The sequence below is a fragment of the Callorhinus ursinus genome, unplaced genomic scaffold (assembly GCF_003265705.2).
Source record: "Callorhinus ursinus isolate GAN/ISIS: 27379988/994484 unplaced genomic scaffold, GSC_fseal_2.0 scaffold13, whole genome shotgun sequence".
Lineage (NCBI taxonomy): Eukaryota > Metazoa > Chordata > Mammalia > Carnivora > Otariidae > Callorhinus > Callorhinus ursinus.
This window is the reverse complement of record NW_027397075.1, coordinates 29,051,273-29,072,613: the sequence shown is the minus strand read 5'-3', so window position 1 is coordinate 29,072,613 and position 21,341 is coordinate 29,051,273. Positions and strand designations below refer to the sequence as shown.

Here is a 21,341-nt window from a genome sequence, read left to right as displayed (position 1 = left end):
CCCTAAGTTGGTCTTGATTTTTGCCAACTTCTCTTACTCCATTCTTTAGATTGTTATAAATGACCTAAAAGTTTCCCTTTTTTTAGGCTTTGTATCTATGCCATCAGGTACTAGAAAAGATGGTGTTTATTTGTATGTTAGAGTCTTTTAAAAATTAAGTGCTATACTTTGGCATTGGCTCTAGCAACATTTTTCTAGATATGTCTCCTGAGGCAAGGGAAATAAAAACAAAAATAAACTATTGAAACTACATCAAAATAAAAAGCTTCTGTACAGCAAAGGAAATAATGAACAAAACTAAAAGGCAACCTACTGAATGGGAGAAGATATTGGCAAATGGCATATTTGATAAAGAGTTAGTATCCAAAATATATAAAGAACTGATACAAGTCAGTAACCCCCGAAACAAATAATCCTATTAAAAAATAGGCAGAAGATATGAACAGATATTTCTCCAAAGAAAACATCCAGATGGCCAATAGACACATGAAAGGATGCTCCACATCACTCATCATCAGGGAAATGCAAATCGAAACTGCAATGAGATCACCTCACACCTGCCTGTCAGAATGGCTAAAATCAAAAACATAAGAAACAAGTGTTGGCAAGGATGTGGAGAAAAAGGAACCCTCATGCACTGCTGGTGGGAATGCAGGCTGGTATAGCCACTGCGGAAAACAGTATGAAATTCCTCACAAAGTTAAAAATAGAACCACCCTACAATACAGTAATCATGCTAGTGAGTGTTTACCCAGAAAATACAAAAACATTAATTCAGAGGGATATATGCACCCCTATGTTTTTGCCAGCATTATTTACAATAGCCAAGTTATGGAAGGGCCCAAGTGTCCATCAGTAGATGAATGGATAAAGGAAAGGTGGTGTATATATATACAATGGAATATTATTCAGCCATAAAAGAGAATGAAATCTTGCCATTTTCAGCAACATGGATGGAGCTAGACAGTATAATGCTAACTGAAATAAGTCAGTCAGAAAAAGACAAATACCATATGATTTCACTCCTATGTGGAATTTAAGAAACAAAACAAATGAGCAAAGGATTAAAAAAGAGAGACAAACCAAGAAATAGACTCTTAACTATAGAGAACTAGAACTATAACTCTATAGAGAACAAACTGATGGTTATCAGAGGAGTGAAAGAGGTGATGGGAATTAAGAGTATACTTATCATGATGAGCACTGAGTAATGTATAGAATAATTGAATCACTATATTGTATACCTGAAACTAATATAACACTGTATACTTACTATACTGGAATTAAAATTAAAAAATAAAAAATGAAGTGACAAGTAATTTAACAACTTGCATTTTCCTTTGGAAAGCATTCAGAGCTCTTTCCATCAGCTTATGGGTTCCAATTTATTACTTTGTATTAGAATTTTTGTCTATCTCCAAGTACATAACTATTAGGCAGTTAGGAGAGGTATGTGGAAAAGTATTTTTGTTTACAGCTACATAATAAGTAACTAGCAGAGTGCCTGAGGTGGTGGCTCAATATTGTTGAATAAATGAATGATTGGATGGATGAATCAAGGTAAGCTGGCGTCCAGCTGGAGGAATCAAAGGGAAACTGGACGGAGCAAAAACATGCAGCAGACAGCATATTCACTATGAAGTGAATACCTAGCACACAGGCAATTGAATCTTGAGTACATGATGTTCTGGCTTTGGGGTGTCTTTTCTACTTACATTTGAATACAGTTGCGTTTTGATTTCACAATTCATCATACTTAAAATAAATCATACTGATTCTAAGATGATACTGGAAAACTGAGTTTCTTCTTTTCCATATGCCACCTTCCCTGGAATTTTAAATATGTTTCTCAATGAAGAGGCAGTTCCTTTTAACTGCCCTAGTATTTCAAGCATTTTTTAAAAATGAAAATACATTAAAAGCATTAATGTGAATTGCTGTGCAAAATAGCTCTCCTGTTTAACAGTTTCCATCAGTCCTCAGTTTAATTACTATGTTATTCTGCCAGCTTTCTCCAGAAATAATTGACTGAATGAAGTCATTTCACTGGATATTTACAAACATTAGACTTGTAAAGGGGGTGTCTGTCAATTCCCCTTTGGCTTGGAAATGACTGAGGCCAAGCTGACTGCTATTTTGGGCTTAGCATATTTTCATAGTCACCAACTCAGGAAGTGATGGGAAGGAAACACAGGAAGGTAAAATGTTTGGCTTTTACACTCAGTCCTGGTTTTATAATCTGGACTATAAGTTTACTTGAAAAATGAGAGGGTAAAGGCTTTATTTGGTCTAAGACACAGAGTGGTTGGATAGTGATTTGTGTGTGTGTGTGGTTGTTAGCATATCTTGTTAAATTACGAACAGTCTGGAAGAAATTTGCAAAGTTTTGAGTATCAGTAGTCAAAGCTTAAACATTGGCTTCTCAATCATGATAAAAATGAATTACCAAGGCCAGTCTGTGAATATTACTGATTTAATATTCATAATAAAGTTTTTGTTTTGGATTAAATGATAAGATTTGATTTTGAAGGCATAATGTCAAACTAGAGATTAGACAAGACGAAGATTAGGCTGGAAATTATTTTATCTGAGGCAGCCTACAGGAAATTCCAAAAGACAAGATCAATATAAATGAAGCTTTTAAAGAATTGAAGTAGAATGCCAAATTGCAGTACTGTAGATTCAAGTTTAACTATGGCAGCCCCCACTCATGGAAAAAAAATGATACAGAAACTTCAGATGGTTGTCAGAAGGAATTCCATCTGTGGTAATATTTACAATGTGATGATTTCAGATTGGCTATTCATAGTCTAAAAATATCGAGAGGTGCGAGGGTGGAAGTAAGACTATTGGGTAAGGTGCTTATTAACCAAATAGTAGATGTAATAAATGTCTTAAAAGGAATGCTAAGAAGTGAGATGGTTAAAGTTCATGTAATTATGAAGAGTATGGAAATAATATAGAATTAGTTTTTATTTAAATATACATTTTAGCCACACAGGAGGATGAATATCTCTCTCTCAAAGGTGACCCCAGAGTAATCTAAAGCGCATTTTACTCTGTCATATCATTAGTAATATAAGGTCAACTGTCTCAAGCACAACTTATAAATTTGGTGAAAACTCATTGGGCTATTTTCATCTTATATGGTAGCAGCAAGTCTTGCAGGACATAAAGGCTATACAGTTTTGTGGGGCTTCCTTAAGAAAAAAATATAAATACACACTTACCTGGATGCCTCAAGAAAGCAGAAGACCCTCGAGCTTGATCTTTTCTAGCTTCCAAGTCAATGCTTCCAGGTAACAAATTTCATTTCATTTATATAGGATGAAAAGCTTCTTGTAAGTAAAGAGTAGCTAGAATATCAATGTGGTAGAAAGAGAAGTGGAGTAGATTTAAAACCTGTGTTCTAGCTTAGGCTGGTCCATACATTTCATTTTTCATTTACTGAGTGCATCATTATAAAAGGCATTCTGGAAGTAGCTGTGAATGCCAAGAATCTGTACTTCAGGAATAAAGCATTCCGAGCCCAATTTGAATTTGGAGTGTGTATGTCTTTGGTATTTCATTTTTTGGTGTAAAAGAAAGTTATCCCAAAAAAGTGAACTAATGACTACAAGATAAAAAACTATGGACACAAATGATACAGTAACTACATTTAAAGGGCAACAGACTTGTCAGTATGTATTAACATCTTACTTCCTGCACCAGTGTTAGAAAAAGGATAGGGGGGTGAGAGTGTTTTTGTTTGGCTTGTTTGTTTGCATCTGAGAGATACTACTGTTAAAACACACACATCACACACACAAAGTTTGACTTCATTTATTCCAGTTTTTCGCTCTTTTCTTTTTAAAAGTTTGTAACACAGGGATGCCTGGGTGGCTCAGTCGGTTAGGCGTCTGCCTTCGGCTCAGGTCATGATCCCAGGGTCCTGGGATCGAGTTCCGCATCGCTTCTCCCTCTGCCTCTGCCTCTCTCTCTCTCTCTCTCTCTGTCTCTCATGAATAAATAAATAAAATCTTAAAAAAAAAGTTTGTAACACAGAGTAATATCACCTGGAGAACATTTTGGGCAGTGCTGCTATAAAGGAATTATCTCTTTCAGCCTCCTTTACTGTTACAGGTGTTCTCAGGTTTTCCTCTATGGCCAAGTGGGAACTGTCATTCTTAAATTCCAAGTGGTATATTTTAGACTTGCACACTTGGACTCAGCAGCTCTTATTAAATGGTACCACCCATCAAGCAGAGATTGGCAATGGGGTGTGGATAAATGCGTTACTGGGGTAGAGGAACTAGCCCTTCATGACCCAGGCTTGTTCTTCATGATTGCTGAGAAGACTTTCTTGTAAGCATCTCTGGGCCATCTTAAATGCACCCTCTGCTTCGTAGCGTGGCCTTCTGTGCCTGTGTGTAGAGATCATGGCGCTGGACTATGAATACCACCCAGGCAGCCTCAGCAGTGGTTGGAGGGCCAAGCAAGAGGGAGATTCTGCCCCTTCTTCAGAGTATTTCTGAATGGGGAGGCCTGAAAAGAGCCCTTTTTGCCAAGTAGGGCTTTAAATTTGAACTTAATGTCAGAGCCACCACACCTTTTTAAGGTAATTACCATTTAACCAAACATTTCTGAATTCCTTATAAATTGGTCTCCTCAGTCACTTAATCCTTTTAGTAACTCTTCTCTGAACTTGGTCCAAATATTCTACAATTTTGGGAACAAAGGGCTCTGCAGGGAATGCAGTGTCCAGGTGCAGCAACCTTACCAGGGCATTTGGTGTGGCGGGAAGGACCAAGAGAAAGATGACGATCACCCAATATCCCTTAGGTGCTCATAAACGTTTGGTGGCTTTCCAACAAATGGAGTTAAAGCTCACAGCAAATGTGTGGGCGAGTAGACTGGAAATTGCCCCTGCCTTGATTCAGGTGGAAGAGAAGCCAGTGGCCTGCAAAGCAAGTACTGAGTGTTTGTGGGAAGTTGAAGAAATCCTTCACTTTCCATACTTGGCATAAGAAATGACATATAGCCAGCCATATTTGACAATAAAAAATCATTCCTAAGGCAAAGGCTGAGAGGTTCTTTTTTTTTGTTTTTTAAAGATTTTATTTATTCATTTGAGACACAGAGATAGAGAGAGAGAGAGAGCATGAGCAAGGAGAGAGGCAGAGAGAGAAGGAGAAGCAGCCTCCTCGCTGAGCCAGGAGCCCGATGTGGGGCTCGATCCTAGGACCCTGGGATCCTGACCTGAGCCAAAGGCAGATGCTTAACCATCTGCACCACCCAGGTGCCCTGGCTGAGAGGTTTGTAACAGGGATATTTTGAGGATAAGTTAAGGCCTAATCTGAAAGTTACTGTTGTTCTAGTTTTTCTCAGTATTACCACCATATTTGTATAAATTAGATCATTAAAAGAGTGTTCATTATTTTTGTTTTCTCGTTTTTGGGTGGATCTGAAAGGAAATCTGATGAAATCTAAAAGTCACTTGAAGTCAAGTAACTTTCTCAGGGTCAAACAAATGAGTAAATGGAAGAGTCAGAATTATACCCCAAGTATGGATGGTTTCAAGCCCTATACTTTTCACTTAACACTAAACAAACAAGCCAAACAAAAACACTCTCACCCCCATATCCTTTTTCTAACACTGGTACAGGAAGTAAGATGTTAACACATACTGACAAGTCTGTTGGCCTTTAAATGTAGTTACTGTATCATTTGTGTCCATAGTTTTTTATCTTGTAGTCATTAGTTCACTTTTTTGGGATAACTTTCTTTTACACCAAAAAATGAAATACCAAAGACATAAACATCTGGTACTATGGTAAAAGTAAGTTATGTCAAATTTTGCTGGGGTTCTGGGAGACCTAACAAGGATACTGGTGAAAGATTGTTAAGGTTTAAGTGCAAAAGTCAATAATAAATTCCTGAAAAATATGAGGTACTCTTATTTCTTGATATTCGGGACATTTAAACAAGTATTTAACAATCTGATTCTAAGGCTAATTAAGTATGTATAAAGGACCACCCTAAGAATGCATAAATTACTCATGCAGGAAACTACATATCTCTGTGGCAAACTAATGTTTGAACCATATTTAAAATGCATAAATATTGCTATAAAACAAAACTGGGCAAGGAGAACCATACCAGAAGGAATATAATATTTAACAGCAAATGTGCATATTATTGTAGCATTTTAAAGATACTTTTTATAATTATGAAAGCTTAAGATTTCAACTGAACTGCCATTATTTCTCACAACCCTGGAAGATTGCTTGCTATTAAGATTCTCAATTCACCATTTCTGATGGAGGGGGGAGCGATCACACGCTTTCAATATTGGATTGGGCTTTTGTTCTAAGCATGCTCTAGTGTAGATTTCTCCCTGACCACTGCAAGGTGATTGTTTCATTAAGGAACCTCTAATCAAGTGAGGATTTTTAGGAGCTTGAATACTACATCGAATACTACCAGAACTATCCTTTCCTTCTCAGGTCTAACAACCCTTTGTACCAACCCTATCCAACTTTGGAGGCCGGATTCTGCAGATCTTTGAACACAGCTGGACTCTCAGGTAGTTTGGTCTTTGGGGGCTGATATACCTAAAATAACTTCAAATAGTTAAATCTGACCACGTGTGAAATGGCAGTTGCCTTTTAATTTTAATGGAATATTTTAGAGCATTTTTATGGAAAAGCTCTTAAAGTTCGTTTTTTCACTACCTTAATGAAAGGGGAAAATGTGTTGCTGTTGCTGTTATTTTTTATAATAAATTTAAAGCAGTTCCTGCAAATCTTAACAAGTAGAATCAAATATTTAATGCTTTTGGCAAAACCCCTTTATAAAATTCCCAGAACAAAATAAAATATTCTGAATTTAAACTTTGAATAAAACGGACTGAATTTTGATGAGTACTTACATCATGTACCAATATTTCCAAGTTAATTTAGTATGTGGAATCAAACCACATCATTACTGCGATAGTTACTGTTGCATCTGAAAAGATTTGTGCTCAGATTTTAACCCAGAATAGAAAGTTATATTCATGAATATGATATTCCAGATATAAGTATATTTGTTCTTTGTTTTTACACCATATTTCTTTTATATCTGCAAATCAAGGTATCTTATACCGGCTTTTTACATTGTAAAAGCTTTATCTTAAAAGATAATGTGGGTACTCTTAACTTTGGGACTTTACAAAGGCTGGTTCTTTTGGACAAGAGGTTGTGATGAGTTGGTAATTTTTAACAAAAGGCTCTCCGGAAAAAAAAAAAAAAAGCCAAAACCACCTTGATTTGATGATTCCTAATAGTGTCAATATGAAATGTGGAGGTAAGAGATGTGTAAATCACCTCCTGCCAATCGATGCTAGCCTGCTGCAGCAAACCACTGATGATGGATTCCTTCATATTTGCTAAACATGCAGTATGGAAGCCGTCAGTTACAAAAGCCTATGTTAATGGGAAAAATTGCCTTAATTGGGTCAGATGGACTAGTATGGTTGCTGTGGGCATACACCACCTGGGAAGGTTTCAACAGGACTTAGTCATTTTTCAGATGGAGCATTTTGAGAAAATGCCTACTTATAAACTATCAGATATATGGTCTGACAAAAGGAATGGAAATAGAAAAAGTCAAAGAAGTAGTTTTTTAAATTTATGTTGTTATTCATAAAGAATCTCACTGTTCTGTTCTGAATGAATTTTCAGCTGGACTGTTCAAAACAATCATCATTTGTATGATAGAATGCTAATATAGTTCTGGGAAATATGTCATTCAGGGAAATATTTTATTAAAATAGTCGTAGCTAATATTTATTGTGATAGCCTCTATTCTAAGATATTCTCATGCATTATCTTACTGAATCCTCACAACAACCTTCTTATTCCCCCCATCCCCATTTTACAGATGAGAAAACTAAACACAAAGAGTTGCTGTCAGTTGTTCAAGTTGCCATACTTGCTAAGTGGGATTAACCCAGGCAGTCTGCCTCACAGGTTTGTGCTCTTAACGCACTCTTACAACTCAGGTATTGGTTTTGCTTTGTTTTACTTGAAAGAAGCCTACTCATTATTGTAGTTAGCTGGTCACTTTGAATGTTTCAAGTTCTTCATTTAGGTAATTTAATTTACACACGGTTCTTTCCATATATGTGGTTAAGGGATATAGTGAAGCTATCATTGATTTTCAGAAGAGTAGATGGTTTGAACGCCATCTTAAGGTTAGGACAGTTCTGGGCTAGGTAATCTTTGGATTACATTAATAAGATGGAGATTAAATAGTAATGTGTTAAACCGTACCCTTGCCTTTAGTTAATTGAAATCATCTATTGAACTATAAATGTATATTCTTTCTATCCCTGCCTAGGCCATATATATATATAATATATATTAGGTATATTACATATATATATGTATCACCTAAAATTCGACATATATACACACATATATATGTGAATATGGACATATACACACATGTGCAAATATATATATGATTTTTTTAAAGAAGTAAATCCAAATTGAGGGAACATAAGAATATGAAAAATAAAATGGAGCCAAGAATGAGGATAGGACATGAAAACCATGTCTCAAGGTCTTATACTTCCCAGAGCTGCATCACAATTTTGGGTCTGAAACTTTAGGGCCAAAGCAGAGGGGAGAAATAATAAGGGGTGTTCATGTTATGCCAATTTATTTTTTTATCTTTATTTTTTTTAAAGATTTTATTTATTTACTTGAGAGAGAGAGAATGAGAGAGAGAGAGCATGAGAGGGAAGAGGGTCAGAGGGAGAAGCAGACTCCCCGTTGAGCAGGGCGCCCGATATGGGACTCAATCCCGGACTCCAGGATCATGACCTGAGCCGAAGGCAGTCGCTTAACCAACTGAGCCACCCAGGTGCCTATGTTATGCCAATTTAAAAATATTTGTATACATTTATAGTCACATAGTGATAACAACTTTACTATTAACATCCAGAATTAATCAGAATCTCAGAATCTCCTCCATCTCCCAGAGCACGCACATCCCTTAGCATACTTTTTAAATATCACACCATCAACTTACATTTTAAGATCTTTTGGAATCCTTTTGATTGATTGGGTATATTTACGTACCCTCTTATTGTTGTGTTTCTGATTCCTGATTCCTTAGGAATAATTCCTTAGCAATTGAGTTAATTTTAGGGTCAATCATCAATTGCTATTTGAACTTAACTGCAGGCTTTATCTTTGCTTACAATTTTTTTTCTTATATTCTTTCTTGTATTCAGTTTTTAGTTTGTTACAGTACATTATTTTGTATTTTTTCAGAAAGGCTGTATGTGTTCAACTCAGATTTTGCATATGATTATTTGCCCTGGTTTTAATTTTTTTTAATTTTTAAAATTTGCCCCGGTTTTTAAAAGATGGTTTAATTTTGTATGTAAATTCTAATTGTCCGTGGTTAAAGTATTGTTCTATTGTCTTCCAGCATCTATTGTTGAAGGTGAGAGGTCTGATGCTATTTTAATTTTTCTTTCCACTTGGTTATACTCTCTTTCATAGTCTATTACAACTTCCTACTTAATGTTGGAGTTCATGTGTTTTAATATAACGTGTCTAGATGTTATTCCTTGTACTACTGAAGAGACTTTGTTCATCTGGCAGAAACTTTGCCTTGCTGTTATTATTTGATTTTTTCCTTCTATTTGTTACTTTATCTTTCTTGAATGCCTACTAGATGGATGGCAGAACTTTTAGATATACATATCTCATCTTTTCTCTCATCCTTTTAATCTCTTTGTTCTTGTCACTGAATTCTGATACGATCTTTTGGCTTACCCCTCCAGCTCACTATTTTAATCTGAAATCTCATTCATTCTGCAGTTCAGTCACATTTTAATAATCTTGATAATTTCCAAAAACTCTGCTTCTTTTTCATCGCATCGTTTTGAAGTATTTTTTTTTAATTTGACATCTTTTCCTTTTAAAACTATCTGTAGTTATAAATTGTGTTTTTTTAAATTTTATTTTATTATGTTATGTTAATCACCATACATTACATCATTAGTTTTTGATGTAGTATTCCATGATTCATTGTTTGCGTATAACACCCAGTGCTCCACGCAGAACGTGCCCTCTTTAATACCCATCACCAGGCTAACCCATCCCCCCACCCCTCTCCCCTCTAGAACCCTCAGTTTGTTTCTCAGAGTCCACAGTCTCTCATGGTTTGTCGCCCCCTCCGATTTCCCCCTCTTCATTTTTCCCTTCCTACTATCTTCTCTTTTTTCTTTCTTTCTTTCTTTTTAAACATGTATTATTTGTTTCAGAGGTACAGGTCCGTGATTCATCAGTCTTACACAATCCACAGAGCTCACAAAAAGATACAAATTGTGTTTTTTTGATGATTCTTTCCTATTCCCTATATTTTTCTTCCTCAGGAATTAGCTCTTTTGTGGAATATTCCACTTTTTAAAACATGTGGTTGACGTTCTCATGCAGTTGATATTTGCATGAGAACAGGTTGCCTGTTCATATTTGTTAATGAGTCTACCATCAGAGATTTTTAACTTGAGGACCACAGACCAATACAGATAGAATTCAGGATGTTCATGAATTTAGATGGGAAAAATGATATTATTTTACTGGCTTCAAAATGAAATTTAGCAATTCCTTCAATTATGAACATAGGCAACAATTATAGGAGTATTAGCACAATCTGTGACTTTGTCACTGATAGACATCAGACATTTCCATATCACATTAGTTTGTAAGTATGGATTATAATCATCACTGTTTTGAAACTTTGGCAGTGTTTGGCCTACTGCTAGATCTTGTCATTTTGTGTGTTAATAAAGAAGAAAAAATATTTTTATATTATAATTTAAAAATATTTTGATACTTTCATTTCATTGTAATTGGTTTCCTTTATAATCATATAAATTTTTTAAATATTATATATTTCAAAACATTATTCTGAGAAGGGCTCCATAGGCTTCATCAGACAAAGAAGTCCACATGGCATAAAAGAGGCTAAAATCCTCAGGCTAGGCTGATCACCGTTGCTTGCTGGAACACATTTCGTCAGCCTGGGGAATGATACTTGTCCCTTGCTGGTCAGTACATGAGCCCTGACTCTTGTTGGTTGTGCAAAGGAGAGGTATGACATAGGCAGGCTTGGGGGTAGGAGATACTTGTTTTCTTCTATGAGATTTCCTAACCCTTATGATAGCTAGGGGCACATAGTTCTCCCACAGCCCCTTCTATCCATCCTGGATCAGAACTCTCATTTTTATGGAACACCAGTATTTGTGCTTTCTGCTTTGGGCAACACCAAAGTGGCTCTGCGTGTGGAGGTGGGTTCAGCTGTTCTGCTGCTCTTAATTACTTGTCCACTCAGGATCCATTCTTCCTAGCCCCTGCTGTCTCTGATTCACAGGTTTAATCTAGGATTCTATTAGGTAAACTCAGATTTTCAGGAGATTCTCTCCTTCATTTGTATGGGATTAAGGGGTGTGTGTGTGTGTGTGTGTGTGTGTGTGTGTGTGTGTGTGTGTGTGTATGTGTCTTATGGAATTTGCAGTCAATCTGATTTCATCTGCCAGAAAATTCTTTCTGTTCATGGACACTGATGATATCCTTCCTGGCATTTCAGGTTTACTGTGGATTTATTTTGACTTTTATGCTTTCTCTGATTTGGGGGAGGTAGAACAGATGAACAATTATATTTAGCTGCTTTCTTGAACCAAAAGTCCTGTCTTCTTTATATTGGCTTAAGCAAGGATTTAGAGCGTATAGCAGTGGTCCTCAAACTCAAACTTGCAGACCTCTTTTAAAGAAAAGCCCAAGTTTTCACAGGATCTTAGCTAGAATTTACTGACTTAGCTTTAGAAACACTGATGTACTTCAAATCTCCACTGGGTTTGTACTTCCTTTTTTTTTTTTTTTAAACAAAGGTATTTGTAAATAGGGCAGTGATTATCCTATAGTTCTTTCCTCTGACCCAGCACACCTCTCGTCCAGAAGTTCTAGTGGTCTCTGTAGTTAAAATCATATTCTTTGGTGAGACACCTATATCAGGCATTTATAACTGTGCTTTGTTTGGTTACGGACTGGAAACAAATTTAGTAAAGTTTTATGTGTGCTTTTATCCTGGTTACACTCTTTTGCCTGTTATCCAGGTATCTCTTATGTTGGAACCTTATCAGCATAGATCCAGGGCAAGTCACACTTGCAGGGACTGCCAACAATAAAATTCTGTATGCTAGGTTTTCCCACATCAGAAAAATCCAAGTGATTTGGCACTGACATAAACATTTAGAGATATTTCAGTTTGCACCAAATTAATTAATTTGTTATCACTCACTTAAATTTGGAGATTGAAGACATGGTCCCTGCCTATATTTTTAGCTTATGAAGTAAAGTTTTGCTTCTTAAAATTACTTAACTTTCATTTTAGAATTAACTCATAATGGAAATTCTTCTTTCAGTTTTTAAATTTTCTCAGGACTTTTTAAATAAGGAGAAGAATCATTTTGAAAATATAAAGAATTAAAAAAATCATCACATCTCCCCCAGTTTTAAGTATAAAACTCCAAAATCTCAAAATATTAGTTCCATCTCAGGTTATAGTTAAACAAAAGAGTGTTTAAGAGTTGGCTCCTAAATATGCAATGCAGTCATTGGTAAGAAAGGGCTGAGTTTACTGCTTGGTATGGTGGGGAAATAAGCACCACCTCACAGAGCTTCAGCCATGTCTAGAAGAGGCTGGGGGAAAGGTAAGGTCAGAATTTATTGAGGATTGGGAGTTTTGCTTAAATCTGATCTTTCAATGTGGGGAATTGATTAGGATGGGGTAAGAAGGTCAGGATTGGTAGAAAGATCAAGGGGAAGATTTTGAAGCAAGGGATTCAAAGACTCCAAGGGCACACCTGTCAGTCAATGCTTTCCATTGAAGAATTGGTGGGTCTTAGGGGAAATTCCTGTAATGAACATTCACACCATTTCTTGGTTGGGTAGGACAGTCCTCGAAAAGTAAAAAAAAAAAAAAAAAAAAGCGAATGAAGACAGTGGAATAGAAAAATCACATGAATGTTGGCAGTAAGGTGTGGTTTCCTTTCTCAGTGCCCAGGCTGATGTGTGGGTAGATGGTTTTACTTCTCAAGATTCTCAAGATTTATCTAGATTGTGTAACCCTGCATTTGCTCTGCAGTCAGATCTCATCGAGGTCCTCCTAATTCTCTACTCCTCCTCAGTGGAAGGTGGGAGAATAAAATTTCACCTCCAGCAGAAATACTGATGGTGTAACTGGAACATTCTGAAGTCTTTGGATCATGGCATGATACGGTGTGATTCTCTAAAGCTCGCATCCAGGAGACAGAAGACCCGAGGGTCAGTTCCTCCGCTCCCCAGCGTGGGCAGGGGCAGGAAATGTGGGCTACTAGCCTCACACAGTGTGACTTGGTAAGCAACAAGAGAGCTTTAGCTACATAGAAATAAAGGTCCAGAGGTGGATAACATATAAGCAGTTTGTTTCCAGAGTGACCAGTGAGATTATCAGGACGGATTAAAAACAGACTCTTTAAGGGTGGCTTTCAATTATCTTTTCAGTTTAGAGAGCTTTTTAGAGGCCTCCAGCTGCACCCTAAAATAGCTGTCACAATGTAAGTAAGATGAGTAAGTCGCTCCAGTGACAAATATATTCTATCTCTTCTTACCCCTCCAAATACATATCACCTCCTACCTGTATACGAAAGATCCAAATTTCCATGTTATTAAATTTTGCACTGAGACTTCGCTAATGTACCATTTTCTATCATTAAGGTACTTCCAAAGGTACATGATACCCAAAGTACCAGAGCACACATCAAATTGTTTTGTGCCTATGTATTGAACTGGGAAAAAAAAAAAAGAGGATGAGTAAGAGGAAAAAATAAACATTTCAAAATCTTATTTCAGTGACGCTCAAAAGATCTCTCTTGCTTTCGGAAGTTTCAGAGCGAGATAGGGTCCTTTCTTTTTTGTAGCTTGGAGTAACTTTCCTGCCAAGCGCCCATCTAACCCCTGTCACGAGAAAGCTATGTGCTGGCAAACTGGCCTCAACAGTTCAAGGTTGGAGAACCCCAGCCAACGCCCGAGGGTGGGACAGAACCCAGGCGCCAAGCAGTATCCTCGGGCTGCTAATTTGCTGGACACACAGAGCCCTGTTCTGTAACCTCCCCCTAGGTTGTGGGTGAGTGGAACCCATTAACATTTAAAAATATTTGCAGAAATCAGAGGGGGAATAAGGTATTTCTGGAGGGCCAGTACTCAGTGCACTTTCATGCGTGCCAAAGTTTGCTGGCACGGCTCAGGCTGTGATAGAGAACATCTGGGTGACTGCTGCTGTAGCATATAGTGGGGTGGAGGGCAGGGAACAAAGGGGGCTTGTGAGAGCATGTTGGACGGGGGAAATGCTCTTCGCAAAGGCAGCCTTACTTAATGCCTATCCCAGGCTCAGCTGGGGGAGGAGATTGAGGACAGGAATGGAAGGTTTTGCCCTTCTCTTCCCTCGGTAATGAATGCTGGAGACAGAAGCAGCATAGCACTGGCTAGTAAGGCTGCAGAGACCTTTGTTTCCACTGCTAGACAGACATGTGCCTAAGTACGAAGATGCAGCCAACAGCAATCACCCCCGTTAGCCTCTTGGTGCTGCTCCTTCTCTTGGAGCCACGTAGTTGGGGGGCAAGGGAGCAGGAAGTAGACTGGAGAGGAGGGAGGATTGGTTAGAACATTTCCAGTCCAGACAAATTTGTCATTGTTTCCCCCATTGCCAGTCCCATCCATATGGAAACAAGATAAAATGAGTTGCATATCATGAATAGGTATATTTCGAACACAAAAGTGCTTTTATTGACTGAAAGTTAAGGTCAGACTGTTGAAAATCTGTCATTTGCGAGTAGAATTTTGTATTGAATTCTGATTTATACATGCCGCACCTTACCAAGCATGCATATCTATGTAAGAAAAAAATCCATGTTTAGGCATTTATTAAATCATGGAAGGCTTGACTTGCTGATATATGATAGGAACCACTACAGTTCTTTATAAGAATGAATAAACTACTACCTTCTTTACCAGTCAGATACTGGTTAAGATATGAGCTGGTCTGTGTTCCAATAAATGTGATGTATATGCTTCGTTTTCAAAGTCCTCCCTCTCTGTACCCTTTGCTCTCCAGGTCATTGTTACCTTAGTGCTCAGCTCTGAAAAATGGGTCCCACATTTTTAATATTGCTAAGAGCTTTTGTCCTGTGGATTCATCTCAGAACCCAGACATAACACTTAAAAGTGCTACAGGTTTTGGGATGGCAGGGATGCCAATACTAGTCGGCCTAAGGGTGCCAAGTTTCTGGAATCTTCACACTCCATTCATTTAACAAATATTTATCAACTGTCTATTGTCATGGGCTCTAGGGTTATGATATTTAACAAGATAGTCCCTCCTTTCCAATGCTGGGAGCCCCAAACGATATACTTGATACCTCACATAGTGAATTCTGGCTTGCTTGAAAACAGGTAGGCAAACTTTATTCAATTCCCCTAATTTCTGTGATGATTTTTGCTTTATATTGACTTCTGCTATTTCAGATTGTTCACAACATTTTTAAACTTATACTACTAAAATTGCCTATTCTGCTGTCCAAAACTGGCTACTAAATTAAGGCTAGTCCATGGCTTTGAATTTTAGGTGACCTGATATCCATGATCTGTCTGTCTGTCTGCCTATATTAAGCCTAAAATAGACCACCTAGTGTCTTTGGCTTTGGCAAAAAGTAGTTTAAAAACTAATGTTAGTCCTAAGTTTGTTTAAAATTTGAGTTTACTTCAATTATTTGTGTTAAGAATTATACTCTGCTACTCATGGTTTCACATTTCTAATTGCTTTTTAGTATTTTAAGATTTTCTTTTACCTCTAAGTTTTTCTAAGACTTTGCCCTTTCCCTCTCTTGCATTTTCCAAGCAATAGATCAGATCCATCGAATGGCAGATTTATGGCCACTTACTCCAAGAGAAACCATTTTTCAAACTAAAAATCACTTCAAATCCTTTCAGGTATTCTGAAATATAATTATCATAAACTATAAGCTCCCTTATCTCAGAAGTGATAGGCATCTGGTGTTATGTAGAAATAGAATCTATAACTCAAACTACAAAACAATGATCTTGACCAACTTTTAGTCTGATGAAAGCACCAGGAAAAAAATGCATATTGACACCAAATATTACCTCCATCCTTGCATAACTCTGTATCTGTTAGTAAGAAACTGTACCCCAGGTGAGTAGCTCTACCTCCTTTTGAGGTTAACTGACATTTGTATGCGATTATTGCCTCTTGTATATAATGGATATTCAAATGTTAAATAGAACTTACATTCTTGAAATCAGTACGTCTTAAGGTTTGAGAATATGGAATATCAGTCTTAATCATATCAGGGATACAGAAGTTGACACCAAAATCCTGAAAATACTGTCAAATGTATCCTGCCCATATTAATTGAGAGTGAACCCATATATAGAATGTTTGCTTCTCTGATCTCCAAATTGTTATGTCCCTTTTATATTATGTGGAGACTCAAATGCCCGAAATGATTCACTAGGTTCCAGAGAAAATATAGACATTATCATTAAACCCAAGAGTGATTCTCTGAATTCACTATTCTGAAGCAAATAATTCAGTCTTGACTAAAGCCTTGGGAGACTCTACTGTGATTTTTGTTTCCTTCACCAAACTAAATATAGTGAATCCTTTTAAATTAATCCTCCATTTAAAAGTAGTGCTAATGGTATAAGTCCATATCATAATTTCTTCCTTCATCTGTATCCAATCACCAGTGGCATCTAACATTTGCTGTCTATTCCCTGTGTTTACCCAATTGGCTCATATCAACCTGTTTTAGCTTGCAAGGCACTGAAGTGATGAAAACATCCAGACATCAGTCTTACAAATGCAATGGCTTATTCAGATTGCCCATAGTGAGACAGCAGGTTGTCAAAGAGGTCTTCTGAGTTTGATGTCAGGGACCCATTGCCCATGAAACATCTTAGGAGTTAAAGCCACCTTATGCAGTTGTTGGTTAGTCCAAACCTGTCCAGTGGGAGAACACATCTGCATATAGTGGGAGAGTCTGGAGTTGCCCATCTGGACATGAGGGGGAGGATCAACCAGCTGCTACAGATGGTCCAAAAAGCTCTGTGTTTTTCATGACTGATTTTATAAGCTTATTTCAGCCCATCTCTGGATGAGCTCAACTGTCTTGTCAGCACTTTATCTGCATAACGGCCCTGCTCTGCAGCTTCAGCCAGTAAACACGGTCTTTAAGTATCTTTCATGCAGGGAAATGTAACACGTTTATTTAGAGGCTTAGGCATTTCTCTTATACAATTCCACAAACAACCTCCACTCCTGACTGAGACTGAGCTCTTTATTTACTATCCCCTTGACCTTGATCCCATCTTTATTCTACTGCATTATCACCTGGTCCCTGAGCATGACCCAAAGTGTCATAACCCACATAACAATCACCCACAGCCTAGTACTGGCACAATTCAGTCATCTCTAGCAGGCCTATTCCCTCTTTAATGTGAACACTGCAGTTCTGTTAACGTAAGCTCAGGTATCAGCTGATAATTTTGACAAGATAAATATGTACTCATAACCACGAACTGTCATTAATAACAAACTTCCCTGAAACATTCAGAAATTCAACAGGAGATACGATATCAGAACCTGCCATAACTATGGTTGTTCAGTGCTATGCAAATCATCTTGAACTGCTCACTATTGCCCAAAGAGAGGTGATTTTTCTTTTGTATAAAATATTACTCAACTCAAAAAATCTAACCTTAATGAGGAGCCACATCAAAGAAATAGGGTTGAAAACATGATAAGCAGAAATCTCAGTGATGCAAAGAATGGAAGGTACTGAAATCAAATACTTCACAGCAGAGGGCAATCAGACTCTTAGTGTAAGCAAAAACGACTCTTTTCTTACAGAAAAATTGTGTGTATCAGTGTCTCACTTAAGTGAAAGGTCATTTTCAAAAGCAATATATTAAATTCATATAAAATTGACAATTATAAAAGTAATATTTGTTTTTCCATTTTCCTCTTTAAATGAGTATAGGATTGGCAGTATATAAAGAAGTGAATCCTCATTCAGGGATTTTGTTCCTCTGACTTAAATTTATTCCTAAGAGAACAGATAGCAACAAAGGTCGGACACAGTCACTGCAATAAAATCTTTGGTGGAACCACTTGAGCTACTATCCCAATGTTTATAATCTGATTTTTTGGTCTTCATTTACCACAGAGGAGATTAAAAGCTTCAATTCATCTCTTTCCTGTAGCATGCCTCATGGGGAGAATTTGTTGTCCCTGGTGATGTTTAAATAGTTCTCCAGCTGCTGGATTTCTAAAGGTATTTCTCAACCTTTTTATAACCTCTGCCCCTCTTTGATAAAGAAAAATCTCATGTTTCTCTGGAAATTATTTTATGCGCTGCCTGCTAACGGGGAAGACGCTGATGGGTGAGGAGAGGGGGAGGGATGGTTGTTCCATTTGTTTTCTGTTTTCTGAGTTTCTTCACTGGCCACAAAGATTATATCAAACTTTTTCTGTAGCTTTTGAAAAATCTTTTTGTTTACTTGTTTTGAGATACTTAAAAATACAATATTGAACACGTTTTATCCAATCTATGTCTGTTCCACACTTAGATTCTATTACTTCTCTCTAGATATGCAAGACTATATAGCAGCTTGCTCTGATAAATGGAAATAGTATTCTTTCTCAAAATGTTAAACTAAACTAAAACTAAAATTTTGAAGCACAGGATATAAATTTTTAGCATCTCTGAGGATAAAAATATGAATTTGGTTTACCTATACCTCAAAATTATAATCTAATTTTTTAGTTCTTTAACAAATGGTTTTAGTACAAGATGGGCAACAACCAATTTCAGAGGACAATGAAAACACTATTGTGTCATTTTCCACTTATCCAGCCAAATGAAGGAATTCTTAGGGGACATCTTCAAACTATTAGTAATCATCAAGTAGTATTCTGATGACTATTGTGCTTTCAGCTCTTTTTGCCTTCTTTAGTTGATAAATTTTTCAATTGTCTGATGAAAATACATCTAAAAAATACAGTTACCCATATCAAATCATCTCCTATTATTAGTGAAATGTACTTTTTATTCTAGTACTGAATTTGGCTTATGTAGTTACTAGTAATCAGCTATTTTACTTAGAAAAATAGAAGATTTAAATGGAGCTCCTGCACTTGTACATGCCATCTCACTTCCAATGATAGGACATTGATCCTTTCTGTTTAGTCCACATAATCTTTTATAAAATCTTTTGGTTAGATCTGTAATCCCCTCAAGTAGCCACTTTTTTTTTTCAATTTTTTTGCTGTAAGCTTGAAACTGTGTTAAGCATTCATACTCATGTGCCCCCCTAATCCCATAGCAGCCTACTAGGGTAGTCAGTGTTATCCCCACTTTCCAGATGAAGAAACTGAGGTTCAAAAAGATTAAGTAACTTTCACAAGGTCAATCAGTTAGTAAGTGGTAGAGCCAGAATTCAAACCCTGATCTGTCTGAGTCCCAAGCCTATGGTCTTCAGTGTGACTGCATATAGCCTTCAGAAGTGACACTTGACCCTTCTTACAGCATTCTTTGGATAATCACTGAATTACTTCTGGAGCCAATTAATTTACTTGATCTATCTTGTCTGAACTTTTGATAAATATCTCATACCACCTTGGACAATATGCAGGTCACTTGTTGATGTTCCCATTCTTCTGGTTTCCTTTTAGGACCCTGATCTAGAGACTATTGCTAAGCAAGTCCCTGTTGTTATAGTTTACTCAGGCCAAACTCTATGAATGTCTTCTTTTATCTTGTAGAGTCATTTTTTTCTTGTGGAACTTCTCCTGTAAATAAGGAGAATAGGAATAAGTTAAAGTTTTTTTTTCTAAACTTAAAAATTCAGGGAGTTGTCAATGGACATTAAAATATTGCTCTCTGTCCTGGGTTAGCAAAGTCTACCCAAGACTACATTTTGACAAACTAGATTTCATGTGTGAGAGGCATTGGTGTCACAAGATGTGAGGATGGTGACCACATCTCTGGGAGTACTTTCCATCTCTGCAAATTGAAAAATGTTGACAGGAATTTAAGAACCCAAGAAAGTATTCATGGCAGTAAAAATTCTTATATTAGGACTATTTGGAATTTCTTCAGAGAGAGCAACCAAATTTGAGGACCAACTTCATTTTTCTTAAGTATTTCCCTAGCAACAATATCATTTAACTTGGTAGAATTTGGTCCTGGAACTTTTTGATGATGAAGATAACTATCATTCTTACCCTCTAGAGCTGAAAGGTAAAATCACAATTTGGCAATTTAGACCTTTTTTTTCTCACAGTACTGGCAGAAAGTTAGTTGAATTTCACAAAATATACCCATTAAAATTCAGCCATTTTGAGATGAGAGAAGGTGTCATTTTTATGTGCTGAATGATGAATGTCCTCCTGAAAAGATGAGAAAGAATAAATAAATGTTAACATAAAGAATTTGATATCCTATTTAACAGCAAAGTTTAAGAAAATTTCCCAAAGAAGACATACAGATGGCCAACAGACATATGAAAAGATGCTCAACATCACTGATTATCAGGGAAATACAAATCAAACCTCACACCTGTTAGAATGGCTAAAGTCAACAACACAAGAAACAACAGGTGTTGGTGAGGATGTGGAGAAAGGGGAACCCTCTTGCACTGTTGGTGGGAATGCAAAGTGGTACAGCCATTTTGGAAAACAGTATGGAGCTTCCTCAAAAAGTTAAAAATAGAACTATCCTATAATCCAGCAATTGCACTACTAGGTATTTATCAGGATACAAAAATACTAATTCAAAGGGATGCATGCATCCTGATGTTTAAAGCAGAGTTATCTATAATAACCAAATTATGGAAACAACTTAAGTGTCCATTAACTGATGAATGGATAAAGATGTTATATATATAATATTATTTAGCCATAAAAAAGAATGAAATCTTGCATTTGCAACGACATGGATGGAGCTAGAGAATATTATGCTAAGCGAAATAAGTCAGAGAAAGACAAATGCCAGGTCATTTCACTTATATGTGGAATTTAAGAAACAAAACAAGGAAAGAGAAAGAAAGAGAGAGATTGAGAGACAGAAGCAAATCAAGAAACAGACTCTTAATTATCGAGAATAAACTGATGGTTACCAGAGGGGAGGTTGGTCGGGGAATGAGTGAAATAAGTGATGGGGATTAAGGAGTGCACTTCCT

At 36.8% G+C, this 21,341-nt stretch overlaps 1 long non-coding RNA gene across 7 annotated transcripts in view; it reads left to right on the top strand.

The window, feature by feature from the left end:
• The window catches only part of LOC141374005 (uncharacterized), a 30,933-nt gene extending 15,852 nt beyond the window's left edge, over positions 1-15,081 (top strand). For 2 of the 7 annotated variants that reach the window (XR_012380533.1, XR_012380527.1), the window contains 5 exons: positions 3,154-3,299; positions 6,486-6,565; positions 7,903-7,991; positions 13,229-13,436; positions 14,000-15,081. This is a non-coding gene — a long non-coding RNA (uncharacterized lncRNA). Of the gene's footprint in view, positions 1-3,153; positions 3,300-6,485; positions 6,566-7,902; positions 7,992-13,185; positions 13,437-13,999 lie in introns of all 7 variants that reach the window. The other 5 variants (XR_012380531.1, XR_012380529.1, XR_012380532.1 and 2 more) reach the window with 5 other exon arrangements.
• The last annotated feature ends 6,260 nt before the right edge of the window (positions 15,082-21,341 follow it).